This window comes from Phlebotomus papatasi, chromosome 3, assembly GCF_024763615.1.
Source record: "Phlebotomus papatasi isolate M1 chromosome 3, Ppap_2.1, whole genome shotgun sequence".
Classification (NCBI taxonomy): Eukaryota; Metazoa; Arthropoda; class Insecta; order Diptera; family Psychodidae; genus Phlebotomus; species Phlebotomus papatasi.
In genome coordinates, this window is record NC_077224.1 from 14,456,773 (window position 1) to 14,471,350 (window position 14,578).

Here is a 14,578-nt window from a genome sequence, read left to right on the forward strand (position 1 = left end):
TAAAGAAAAAATATAATCCCAAATCTAAAACTGCCGGTCAAACTATCTTTGACCGATTTTGATAACTTTATCCGTTTTAAAAAAGGACATGTTAAATCTTTTATGGATGAACCCTTTAAGCACGGGAAGCTTTTCACTGATCGAAATTCAACCCAAAAAAACGATAAGTAAAAAATAAACCGTTGGTGAAATCAGTAAAAACGGATTTGATATGTTTTACCGCTATGAACGATTGTGGCATATTATTCTCCATGAAATTTCGGAAAATTCTCCTGAAATAAATATTACTATAATGTATAATCCTGAAGAAAAGTTTGTTTTAAAAAAAAAATGGAAATATAAAAAAAAAGATTAAAATGCGTAAAATATCATAGATTTCAAGAGACGTATAGGGGCAACTGGGGCACCACTAAACACGGGGTAGCAATAAACACTGCGATTTTTTAATCATATATTTGAATTCAGAAGACAAGACTTATAGAAATTTATAGGCAATATAGGGATGCTTGTAGATTGAAGAAATGGTCGAGATAGTCTGAGTAATTTAGAAATAAAAATTAGCGTTTGGTGCTACCTCGTGTTTGGTGGTGCCCCAGTTTCCCCTACTTAGCGATTATGAACAAACATTAGGAATAAATAACTTGCGATAATCAGAATAAAATATTTTCTCCATAGGACACCGCTAACTTAATAACTTTAATGAGTTAGGCCGTGTAGTCTACGTCCAGTAGCACTACTTGGCTATTTTTAAATCCTCGCAAAAACAATTTGAATTGAATGACATCAAGTTCAGATTAATACCAGTTCAAGTATTTCATAGGAAATGTTAGGAAAAGTTGCAAGTCTTTCTTAATTCCCATTTTACTACTGAAAACAGTTTATATGTAAAAAATCCCAAGTTTAAATTCAGAATTTAAAGTGCTTTTTGTTGTTCTATATAGCATTTCATTCTCGGTTTTAGAATGGTCTCTAGAAAACTATTTATTACTCAAGCTTACTCATGTCACAGAGTCATCAGATTAGAGGTTCGACCACATCTCTGAATTATTCTAATTCGTAAACAATAAGCATTTGCAGTGATACCAATTAATTATCTTTAATATAAAATCCAAAATTAAAACTTTCTAAAAATGTCACTTATTAAGAAATTAACACTAAACCTACCGACCGTTTTTGGTCGTTTTTCGGTCAAAGGACAAACCGCGGTAGAGTAGGATACTCAAAAAATTTGTCTTGGAAAAGAGCAAAAAATTAAAATTGAAACACTGAAAAATATATTACATGCATATTTTAAGAAATTCATAGAGTTTGATAGTGACATTGTAGCGTTTAAATATGTGTTAATTTTAAATCGGTCAATTTGACCGGGTCTTGGTACGTTTAGTGCACTCAGAAAAGAGCTTATTTGAGGCAAGGTTTAAAATCAACTATAAACAGGGTTAGCCACGGTTTAATTTTAAAAAGGTTTTAAACTGTAAACATGAGTTAACCCTGTTTTAGCAATTTTAAATCCTTTTTTTAGTGAAGGATTTCACTATTAACCTTAACACTTCGGTTTAAATCTTGCGCAAGGTTTGACTGGTTTTAAATTTCTATCATGGCGAGATTCTTAATGCATTTAAGGGTTTCTCGTGTAAACTTGTCAAGTGGAATCAGTAAGAGAAAAATGGTGTTTAGTGTTCAGTGTGCCTCAAAGAATGGAGGCATTCGCGTTGACATTTCGGGGATTGGGGCTCAATATGAGCCCCCAGTGACCACCCAGGGACATATCAGCGACATAGAAGAGTGAATTGTGAAAAGTTCTGTGGTAAGTGGTGCTTAATTTTCTTTTCAAGTTTGTAACCAAACGTGCGCGTCAAGAATCAAAGTGCGGAGTTTTCTCTCTTTTTCATGAGATTTTCACTGAATTTAGGGTCAATTTTACCGTAAATGTGTAAATAAATGGTGAGCAATGTATTTTCTAAAAAAATCTCGGTGAAATTCTTGAAGATTTTAGTGGAAAAAGCGTGAAAATTCTGTTCACTGAGGATTATCCGCACGCCTAAATTTTAAACCCTGTCAAGATTAGGATCTTACCCCTGTTTTAACCTTGAGTTAACCGTGTTTTAATCTCTCAAGGGTTGATTTTCATCCTTGCCACGGTTAGTATTGGTGCAATGTGTGCGCGTCTAAAGCTATTGTGCGGCGTTTCCTCAAGTTTTCACAGAATTTATCCCAATTTTCCACCATCAATGCCTAAATAAAGTGAGAAATTTATTTTCATAAAAAATATAGGTGAAATTCTTGAAGGTGTTAGTGGAAAAAGCGTGAAAATGCTGTTCACTGAGGATTTTCCGTACGCCTAAATTTTAAACCGTGTCAAGATTAGGATTTTACCCCTGTTTTAACCTTGAGTTAACTTTAAGTGTTTTAATCTCTCAAGGGTTGATTTTCATCCTTGCCACGGTTAGTATTGGTGCAAAGTGTGCGCATCCAAAGTTAAAGTGCGGCGTTTTCTGTATTTTTAACGGGATTTTCACGAAATTTTAAAAATTATTATTTTCATATCTTCATCTTTATTTTATAAAAAAAAAAATCGATAAAATTTCTCGTGATTTTAGTGAAAAAAACTGTGAAATGCTGTTCACCACAAAATATTCTAAAGACTTTTGAATTTTAAACTGTGCCAAGATTACGTTTTAACTTCTTTTTTTTAATCTCGAGTTCACCGTTTTATACGTTTTCTATTTTCCACGGGATTTAGTCTCATTTATTGCTAATGCATAAACAACTATCTATCTATCTATCTATCTACATGTCTAAACGGTTAAGATAAATTTTGTAATTTTAGTTTATGTTACCATTTTTTCTTAGATGTCGGAACTCCAGATTTGCAGAAGTTCGAACGAGAGGATCATACTGAAACATGGAAATTCTACCTAAAATTTCAAGAGGAGAGAGCAGAAGTACGCCAGGGAGCAGTGGAAAGTGCGAAATAAAATAATTGTCACCGTCCTAACCTTACACATCCTTTGAAGTGGTGCAGGCTGAAGCAGGATTGATTAATTTAAGGAATTTCGTAGGTTTCAGATACCAAAAAATATACCCTCTTTAATTTTTTTAAAATATAATAAAGAATATTTCTTCAAATCCAACTCTGAAACATAAAAGTACAACATTAGAACAATATTTTCTAAAATTTTCATTTACAAATTTCAAGAGGCTGATCTTTTAAAATGATTTTCGGAGACATAACTCACATAATTTTTCTCTGAAATCAGAAAACTAAATATTTGCTGTTAGCAGTTGAGTAAAAGTTATATTTCAACGGAAGTTTAAAAACATGAAATTTGTTTTCAATAGCATTTTTTACAACACCATGTATTTTACACTACATTTCGCTGTGCAAAATAAGGTATGATCAAGGAAAAAAAAAAACAAATCCTTGTTTAAGTTTTAAACAATCAACTCTAGAAGTATGTAAATTTTCGATGAAATTGATGCATTAGTTTTCGAAAAATTTTGCATATAAGTCTCACAAATTGAGATTTTAAAAAGAACTTTTAAAGTTGATGCTTCTCAATTGGCTTTAAATAAATTTGTAAAGGCTCTATCGTAAAGTTTCTCACTGGGTTGAAGCTTTGAGATGAGAAAATATTCTTCACATGTTGTACTTTGTTATCAAAGAATCTGTATATATTTTTTTTAAAAGTTGCAATACTACAAAAAATTTCTACTAGGGTGTATACGCCATGCTGGCGTATACACACTAGTAGAATTTTTTTAAAAAATGCCTTTTTTAAGCAAATTTCCCATATCCTTGTGGGTAGAAACGTCAGAATTTTTTAAAAAAGGCATTTAAAAAAAATTCTACTAGTGTGTACACGCCATAAAGCTGTTAAGGTAATCTAGATATATTTATTTATTTTTCATTGAGATAAGATTAAATATTGAAAAAGAATATATATAAGTAAACAAATACTGTCAATTTTTCTTAATGGATTTTCCTAAGTTTTTGCTTAATTATTTTGAAAATAACTTTTCTCATGCTGTTGTAAAATTTACTCCCTAGTTTTTGCTAATATTGTTTAAAAAAGCTTTAAATAACAGATATTTTTACGATACCTTAAAAAAATAATAATATAATAAAGTTTAAAGTAATGAATTTGAATTGAATTGAATTGAATTTTATTATCATCTCTGTTTTTCCCACCCCCCATGCGGCCATCGCCGTCTTAGTGTCGATTCCAACCTCCGGGATGAAAACGATGGAAAATCCCTTCATTGGTTGTATATTTCGGGACCGTACATATGCACGTAGGTCACTTATATGGGAAGATGGGTATGCTCACAGAGAGAGGTTTGAAAAACCTAGCCAATAAGGCTGTTTGGTTTTCTATCTGACTAAAATAAAATAAATAACTAAGTATATAAAGTTTTCACTTAATGATGTGGGTTGGCAAGTTCAAAAACACTCATAAACTTCACTAAACATACGTGGAGCTTAGGATCCTCACGACCTCCTCAGTGCACGCCGAATAGAGCCACGATCTGACTATCTCCATGGACAGCGCCGGAAACTTCAATGTCAAGTTGTTTATAATAGTTGAAATAACTATATATGAAATAACTAGGAGTTATAAATTCTTATATTTGTGTTAAATTGTAATTATTTAATAGTAAAATAAGGAATTATAATGATATATTGTTAGAGAAACAAGTACCATTTTGTTGTAATAAATTCTAAATGTTTACTTAACCTAATTATAATTTTTTTATACTTCTACACTGATGTATGTATATGAGAAATTCAAATCTCACTTAAGTAAACTTCTTGGAGATCATTTTTCAATCTTTGTTAGAATTTAAGTCAAATTTACATGTAAAACAATTAAATAAGGCTTAGAAATTCCTTTTATAATATTTTTCTTCACTGAGAAAATAAGAAAATAACGACTAAAGTATAAACTTTTTATTCTAGCCGTTACTTTTTATTTCCTTAGTGATGCAAAATATTATAATAAGAATTTCTAGTTTTATTTAATTATTTTCCAAGTAAATTTGATTTTAATCTTAACAAGGGTTAAAAATAGTCATCCAGGGGTTGAAAGAGGCGAGATTTGAATAAACTCATGACAAGGGTTGTTTTTCCGCTTACCAGGGGTTGATGGAAACAAGGATTGAGTGTAACCCGTGTTACGGGTTAAGCCATACTCCTTCCAGGGTTTGACGAAACAGGGTTTACGGTATAAACATGGCGAGGATTGGTCTTCATTCTTGCCAAGGTTTACTGAGAAAAAGGTTTTAAAATATACCCCTGACAAGGATTATGGTTTACTCTTGCCAGGGTTTGACGAAAACAGGGTTTAAAATATAATCGTGACGAGGATTGGTCTTCATTCCTGCCAAGGTTTACTGACGGCAAGGTAAATCAATATCCATAACAGGATTTGACTTTCTACCTTTTCAGGGTTTGGTTGAAACAGGGTTTAAAAAATACTAGTACATCAAACCTTGCCACGTTTAGGTTGAAACAGGGTTTGGCATCAGTTTGATAGACAAACCCTGATTTACATACCCATTTAACCGTGGATTTTTTTGAGTGGTTTAAGAAGTTAAGCTACATATCTTATGTAAAATATTCACAAAATCAAGTTCACTAAACAATTTACCAAAAATATCAGAATCATCAAAGGATCCTTCAGGTCGCCGCAAGAGTTAAATTTAATGAAGGGGAGCAGTGATTACAGGTGGAATATGGAAAAAGAAATATATCCGAAGAAGTCATTGATAAAGATAATTAACGGGCCCATATAAATCTACTTCAATCTTGATTAATACACATAAAGACAAAAACAAAAAGATAACTCAAGAGCTTTTCTTCTGGATGACTTTCTGTTAAGCTGAATGAATATCCTTAGGTGATTCCAGACAATTGTAGGATAAACCCGGAGGTTAACTCTGTGAAGATGACTGTGCCAGCTGGAAAAACCTCAACCATCCTATCGTCTCTGCCAGTTTTGTGACATTTCGATACAATGCAATATTGCAGACTGTCATTTTTCTGAATCCTCTAAGGTCCACAGAAGATTTAAGGTTCGAATCTCAGCGTTCAGCACATCCCTATCCGAAGCTGGGATCTTAGAAAAGATTGCTTCCTTCCTCTCGGGCTATAGTTAGTTCCTTTTACACACTTTTATACACACTTTTACATTCTCAGAACCTCCCCAGGAAAATTCAAGGGAAAATCACTCATTTAAAGCAACTTCACTTTAAGAGGACCAGAGCTCCTTCCTGGTTAGCCCCCAAAACCAGACTTCCAGATCATTCCCCCTGCACTCGAGATGATTGTTTCAATGATCTGGATCTGCAGAGTGTTGGGGAACAATATTGTCACATTTTTAGGTGAAATTAGCACACTATACCGCTACGAAAATATCCATGTCGTAGGATTCGCAATAACTCGATTTCTCCCATGGGATTTAGGAGAAAGTGCCCATGCTTTGCACGGTACAAAGCTTCATTCTGATTAGATTTTTTTCTAATTTTCTGACTTCGTAATATATTTTAACTAGGAGAAATTGCCCTGTTCCTAGTTTTTATGAAATATGGATGCGATGAGTCACATTTATTGAAGACCATAAGTAAAATTTAGTCATTATGAAGCTTGGGACCGTGCAAATCATGGGCTTTTTCCCCTATGATATTTTGTTATTTAAAATTGAATTACAAGCCTTACATTTTCTGAAAAAAGCCATTTTTTTAGTTTCAAGAAACAAAAATCAAAAGTAGTCCCTAATCTGTAATTGATCTCTCCAAATAGAGAGATCGTCGAAAGGCCATCCCAGAAGTGGATGATGTCCTTAAAGAACTGGGCGTGCCTTGATGCTAACAGACGATCGCTACAGATTGCCGACACTAGAGAGATGCAGTGGCGGAGGTCTTGTCCCTCAAAGGGGTGTAGTGCCACCTAAGCAAGTAAGCAAGTAAACTCCAGGAGGACAAAGGCAAGGTGGTCTGGGCACCTAGCACACCTGGTTTGAGTAGCGTAGAGAATAGCAGATTCGCAAATAATTCCAATACAAAGAACCCTAGGGGAAAGTGCCCATGCTTTGCATGGTGACAAGCTTCACAATAACTAATTTTTTCCTATGTTTCTGTATAAATGGGACTCCGCAATATACTTTAAAAACAGGACACTGTCCCGTAGTTCTTAAGATATGGATGCGATGAATCATATTTATTGAAAAACATAGGAAAAAATAGTCATTATAAAGCTTGGGACCGTTTAAAGCATGGGAACTTACCTCTATAGTCGTTATTAAAAGGCAAGCGGGCCATAAGTAACTTAACTCATGTGATTGCACAAAAACATTTCAATATTTCTTTTATTATTAAAATATTTTTTTAGAAGACAACTATAATACGGTCAGGGAGAGTTCATCAGGGTTCATATTTTTCGGGTTACTGCTTTAGGACAGAATCACATTGACAGTAAAATGCTTACTTCATTATTTACGAATTTTCATTGCAATTCTTACGCAAATTCTCGATTACTGTATTACCCTATCTCATATTCGGTGGCACTAGGTGAAAATAATACAAGAAAATTGACGAAATGAAACGAAAAAGCAATAAACGGCGAGCAAAAAAAAATGTATGATTAATTCCTCTTACAGTTTTTTTTTGCTCCTCGTTTATCGCATTTTCGTTTTATTTCTTCAATTTTCTTATATTATTTTCACTTTAGTGCCACCGAGCATGAGATAAGGTAATACGGTGATGGAAAATTTGCGTAAGAATTGCAATGAAATGCGTAAATTAACGAAATACGGTAAGGCTACGGCGAGCACTTTATTGTCAATGTGATTCTGCCCTTAATCGGTAATTGTAAACCAAGGGCGTAATAAAATATGGCCAGGGAGAGAACCGTGAGTTGCAGATCGGCTAAGGACGCCGATGAATCTCCAAAATCAGCTAACTGACTCCTACAGTATAACATCGTGAGTGGTAGACCTATTTACCCTTACGTAACCCTGGGTAAACCTAGAAATTATTAGATAATTGCCAATGTGATAAGATCGCGAGTACAAGCTGCTGAGATGAGGTACCTTCGGGAGGTTAAGAGAATCACTCGTCGAGATAAAGTGAGGAATGTAGCCGTTCGTGAGGAACTAAGAGTCGAGAAGCTACTTCTTCGGGTTGAGAGATCACAACTTCGATGGTATGGACATGTTCATCGCATGGATAGAAAAATATTCCCCAGATAAGCTATGCAAGCCATTGTGAGGAAACGTAGACATCGAGGCAGACCTAGGACAAGGTGATTGAATCAAATTCAGAATTTCGCCTTGGAGCGCCTTGGGATCGAACCTAAAAGGCTTCCTGAAGTGGTAAAGGATCGACAAGGGTGGGGTTCTAAATTGAATGTCATAGACCCGCGACCCCAATAGGGATAAGCGGCTGAAAATGATGATGATGATGATGTGCAGTATATTTTCAGGTAGCCAATACTCAAGACGAAGTATCCGGACTTAGTTTAAACACGATTCATAATTCAACCTTCAATTCTATTCAATATATTTCTCCTCAATTAATGCTTAGTTGCGGCTGCCGCCGACTTACCACGACCGATCTCATTAGGTAAACGGCAGAACCCCTGAATTATAGATTCAGATTCGTTTAGTAAATGAGTGTTTTAGTAGTAAATCTTCGAGTTTTACCACTCGGCAAAGTCCTTTAGCTCTACTTTCTTTAGTTCAAATGCCTTCCAACAAATTCGCGTCAATATTTTATCATAATTAAATATCTGTGTGAAGCAATTCATAGATGTAGTGTACATGTCTTTTCACAAATAGCACGTCTTGTTCTCAAAAGGGTGGTTTCTACTTCTGTGAGAGGGTGGTAGGAGAACAATTGCTGAGAACCCATTTTCTCTTCTGTGATTCTTATTTGTTCATTCTCCCCAAAAACCGTTTCCTCCATCCTCAAGAGCCATATCTTTTTTGTCCATTACCACCATACAGTCTCTCTGCTTGTTCATCTGCCCGACAAAATACTAATTCTTGTTTTAATTCATCTTTTGTTCTTCGACATAATTTAGAGACTTTTCAGTTGGTTGTAACACAGGGTTTAAATTTTCTTTAGGGTACACATTGCAAAAGAAGAGACGAATTGATAAAATCATTCTACAACTCTTGCTCATTCTTCTAAGGAAAACTCACTGGTTCAACTATATATGGGATTTTGTATGAATAGGGTGGAGAAAACTGACGACAAAATACTCAAGTGAGAAGCTTTACCCCCAAACAAAGCACCATGAACCAAGTTTTCATCACTCTCTCCATCCCAAAAGCCCCAAAAACTTCAATCTAAACTCCACTTTACAATCCACATTGTTTGACAATCTCTCCTTTTGCAAAAGGCAGCGAGTTTGTTCTATTCGAAGGGTGAATGATATGGTCTAAAATTAAATTTCATGTCATGAGTCCAGTACATAAGAAATGTGACGATTCTTTAGATGCTGGTACAATTTGCAAAAGGGGTCATATACCAAGTCAAAATAATGTTCAAGAAGTAAAAAAAAAATCCGCAGACAATTTCTTATCCTTTTCCCTTCTCTGAACCAAATAAAAAAAGAGTCATGGAAATTCTTGGCGTTCATCCCAAGCGAAAAATCACATTTTTCACCCTCAGAGGCATCAATGAGAATTTTATTTAAGGGTAAATATTTGCAGAACGTGAAGACGGAAATTTCACCTTTAACCTTTTCACTGCCAAAGTCAGTGAGAATTTTCCTCGCACCATAAAAATGCTTGGGGTAACATGAACTGCGTGATGCACTCTTCCGTGATCTCAACTGAAAAAGTTTCCTTCTGGTTTGAAATTTAAGAAGCACTTTAGCTTGACTGTGGAATTTCTTGGTCAGTCAATTTGCCAATTATGGTGGACTTCTCTTCCTGTCTTTCTCACTTTTACTCCTTTTTCCTCCATGGCGAAACACCATCTCGAGCAGCCACTTCAATTAATTTCTCATTCTTCACCAGAACCCGAGGGAACTCTTTGAAGGTGATGAACTGAACACAATCAAGGGTAATAATTTTTCCGGGTGAATTATAAATACCATCCATGAGCCAAGGAAAAAAATCTCCACAGTAGTGTTGAGATTAAAGACAAATGTTACAAAATGATAAGTTACAATATTTTGATAAGCGTTTGGTAAATGTGATCACTAGGGCAAGATGGAGTAATTTGGAATCATGTCTATTTTGGAATTTTGAAATTTTCTTACTATTTCAGGTGGTCAGAGAGAAAAAGAAAACAACGAAGAAGTACAAGACTTTATATTCGAGAGTATATATTTGTTGCTTTTTTTCCTTTTGCCACCTAAAATTATTAGGAAATCTCAAAGACATGATCCCAAATTACCCCTCTTCCCCTAGATCAATAATATGCTACTAAGAATTTTTGAAAATTAAAAAACTAAAATATTGTTAACAACAGGGGGGTGACATTAGCTCTGAAAAATGCCATCGATTTTTGTGTAAATGTTTCCCTGTTTTCGTACACATTGCACGAGAAATCTCCAAAACAACGTAGGTTGCCAATTTGGGATTTTCGGTTGCCTATTCTATATTATATTGGCCTTTATTTTGTATTAGTATTTTTTCCTAAATCATTCTACAATGACAGAAAATAGCTAATAAACTCAAAAGTCTTTTCGGCACGCTAGAAACATAATGGGAAACATAGGAAATGTCATGCCCCTGGTTAACAATGAGAAAATTCAGGAACTATTTGCGTCACACCTTTTAGATCGGTCCAATTTCATGAAATCAAAATTCGTATTCCTTTCTTACTCAAAAGATTTGAATAAGTCAATCGCACTCTTTCAAACTCAAAATTTTAATGAACTGAATTTGATACGGTGTGATATTCAAAACAAAAAGAAGAAGAATAGGAAGAGTAGGAGGAATATGCATGATTTTAATGAAATTTTCCTAACCAAAAAGGTTTGCCGGAGCCATTACAAACCAAAATCGAATACTCCACTGACCATTTCGAATTTTTACTGAACAATACTATGAATTCCAATACACTAATATATTCAATTACTCTTCAAAATGATTTATTCTTTCTTTAATGCATTCGACACACCTTCTAGCTCGGTATGATTTCATGAAATCAAAATTCGCGTCCCTCTCTCTCTCAGAACTTTTGCATATGTCTATCCCACTCTTTCGGCCTCAAAATTGAACTGAACCTAATTTAACTTGGTGTGATGTTTAAAAGAAGAAGAAGAGTGCGAAAGAGTAGGATAGAACTATGCAAAGCCTTTAAGAAAGAAAGCAATGTTAATTTTGATTTTACGAAATTTTTTCTGATCTAAAATGTGTGACGGAGCCATAATACTCACAAGGTAGAAGAAATGCCTGATTTTGTGTAATTTATTAGGGGACTGTAAGCATGTTTCGCATAGAGTGAACCTTCAAACGATGCGAATTTTCTCTTTGTTTGCAAAAAGCTGACTTACCATTTCTCATCTCGTTTCATGACCTTAATAATTATCTATCTTATGGCTAAGAAATGACAGCTCTTTGCAAACAAAGAGAAAACTTGCGTTGTTTGAAGGTTCACTCTGTGCGAACCATACCAACATTCCCCTATAGTATTTTTTATAGATTTGTAATCGAAACGAAATTCCATTGAATTTTAAATCCCAAATTCCGCAATTTTTATTTGTTACTAAACAAAGTAGCAGTAAAAAGAATCAAATTTGATTAGCAAAAAATCAAATTTATCAGTAGTCAATTTAGAGCTTTAAAATCCAGTGTAATTGTCACTCAGATGTTAACAATGTAGATAATATCTTTTTTGCCAATATTTCTACTTTCTGAACACCTCAATAATCAAGAAAATTCCGTGAAATCTAAATTCATATTCTTTTATTTCTGAAACGTTTTGCACATACAGTGGGTGTCAATAGTTTGTTGCCTAATGCATGTTTGAGAAAGCAAGTGAAACAAATGATAGAAAAAATACTTTTTCAAATTTTGCTTGTTGCAGATGAGTTCCCTGTAATTCGTAGATATTATTTATATTTTTCAAAAAAAAATTAATTTTATTTCATATCAAAAATAAATTGTTTTCCAAAAGTTGATCATTTTTGAGAAATCAAAAGTTTGTTGCCTTATTTAAAAAACTAATTTAAAATGGTCAAAACATGTAATTAACTTAATGTAAACCGGTTAGATCTTGAGTTTATGACATTTGAGAGGCAAATGGTGGGTTTGTATATTTTTAAGGTTCTCAATGGTAAATATATGTATATAAAAATGATTATAGATAACAAGAAATAATCTGTTGATAAATTTATAATTTATTTAAAAAATGGTAAATTACAAAAAGTTGAAAGGTGGAAAATTGTCCAGAGATACTATAGCGCTCTTTTTTTTTTAAATATACACTCCTTATTAACTTTAGACAAAAATCCGATATCTGTCTCTTTCTGTCAAATAGAAATTGAATTTTAATTTCAATTATAATTTAACAAACTCAAAATTCACATCACTTCGTTCTCAAATGATTTGCATAAGTTCATCCCATTCTTTCAAACATAATATTGGGCTGGACTAAATTTAGTTTAATATGATGTTCAAAAGAAGAAGAAGAGTGAGAAAGAGTAGGATAGATATCCCTTTCTTTTGAGAAAGAAAGGGATGTGAATAATGACCTTATGAAATTATTATAAATAACTCAAAAGACCCCAAAAAGTAGTTAAAGTGTAAAAAAATTGATCGTCCAACAAAAGATACTTATCGGTTATTAACTAGTTGATTCTTGGTTCACAACCCATTGGAACCGGATCAGATTATTTGGTTGAAAAAAAAACTCTCTCTAGAACCTTTAAACCTTTCACCTTGGAAAATCGTTACTAGGAATAATTAAACGATATTATCGTATAACGAAGAAATGTCTGCCTAGGTAAATTCTAAAACATATCCAAAAATTATAAAAAAGAAATTCCACGACGCGTTTTCGAGCAATAAAAAAAACATGGTTCTAGAGGGGTAGACGAGAGGAGGAGGAAAAATTAAAGGTATGTTAATGGTCGCAGAGTCGCCACATGAGGGGTCCCCTGAAGGTCCAAGTCTCTATCTCTAACCGTTTGGCCTTTAGACGTAGTAAAGGATCTCCAGAGTAGACAAAAATTTGAGAATTCATGGAAATTTTAGAAACAAAAGAAGTGGTCGAAATTGCAAGCTGGCCGAAATTTGGTACGGTTACCCTAATTAAATTTAAACTTGTTAATTAATTAACTTAAATTTAACCTGACCACACTACTTTAATAAGTAATATCAAGTAATTGCAGTCACTATCCTTTATTATTTAATCATTAGATTTTATGCCAAATGGGTAACATCTTCTTTTCCAATTTTTACGCATTGTAACAAAATTTTAATTGACATTGCTTGCAGTCACACCGATGAAAAACATTGATTATAAATTATGATTTAAATCGATATTTGTTTATTTTATTTCTTAATTGAAACTAATTTTAACTTACCATGTTGGCATTGTGATTTTCTCTAATTGTTTAATATACTCATTCATTTATAAGTTAATTAAATTCTCATTATATAGTGAAATTATTTTTTGTGAACAAAAAAAATTAATTTGTTGTAGCTAATATGTCAATTTTAAATTATTCTTTCAACACATTTGTGACCAAAATACCATTTAATTAGTTTATTGTGGAATTGAATTTCAAATAATCGTATAAAATTATGTGATAAAGATCGTTAAGCTTTATCTAATCAAAAATTATGTGGTATGTTGAGTTCAGAGCTAACTGTGATACAGGAAATTTGTTCTCCGCAAGAGGGCACTGTTTTTTTCCCGAAAGTGGCGCTGGCAACTGTTCTCAATTTCTAATTCTAAAGTTCAATTGAAAAGTTAGTCACAGTGTGTGTTTTTTGTAAGCTTTTCTTTCATTCTAGCACTTAAGGATGCTCGTCCTTGAGCGGATAAGGTAAATCGAATTGGATCAGACCATCTCGGTGTGGTCCTAAAGTACTAAACTTGAAGAAAAACTTACAAATAACAGCGTGCAAAGTTACCACCCATAGGATAAAGTCAACCACATCTACGGTACAGTTTAACAAAGTTAATTAATTAGTCGATTTGAATAAAATTGTAGAACTCAATTTAAATGTGGGTGCATAATTAAACTCATTAAAGTGACTTCAGGAATTTGCAAAATGCCACTACAATTTGAAAACTATTTCATTATATTGCTTGTTTTACAAGACTTTCGTAGCACATGCTAAACTTTGAATGGCTTTCATCCAGGCGTCTTCACTTGCACTCCTTAACATTAACGTAATCAATAAACAACACCCTGTGAGATCCTATTCAAAAATTCAACTGGCATTTTGAAAAGATTTGCAAAATAGCATTTTCAACGCAATGTCGTCTAATCTCGCAGCTTTTTCAGCGATTTAAAACACAATTTGATGTGTTTTTATCAGATTTCGCGCATTTTGAGAAATGTCTCTTGGCAACAAACTACATGACAATAATTTTATTTCATCCACTC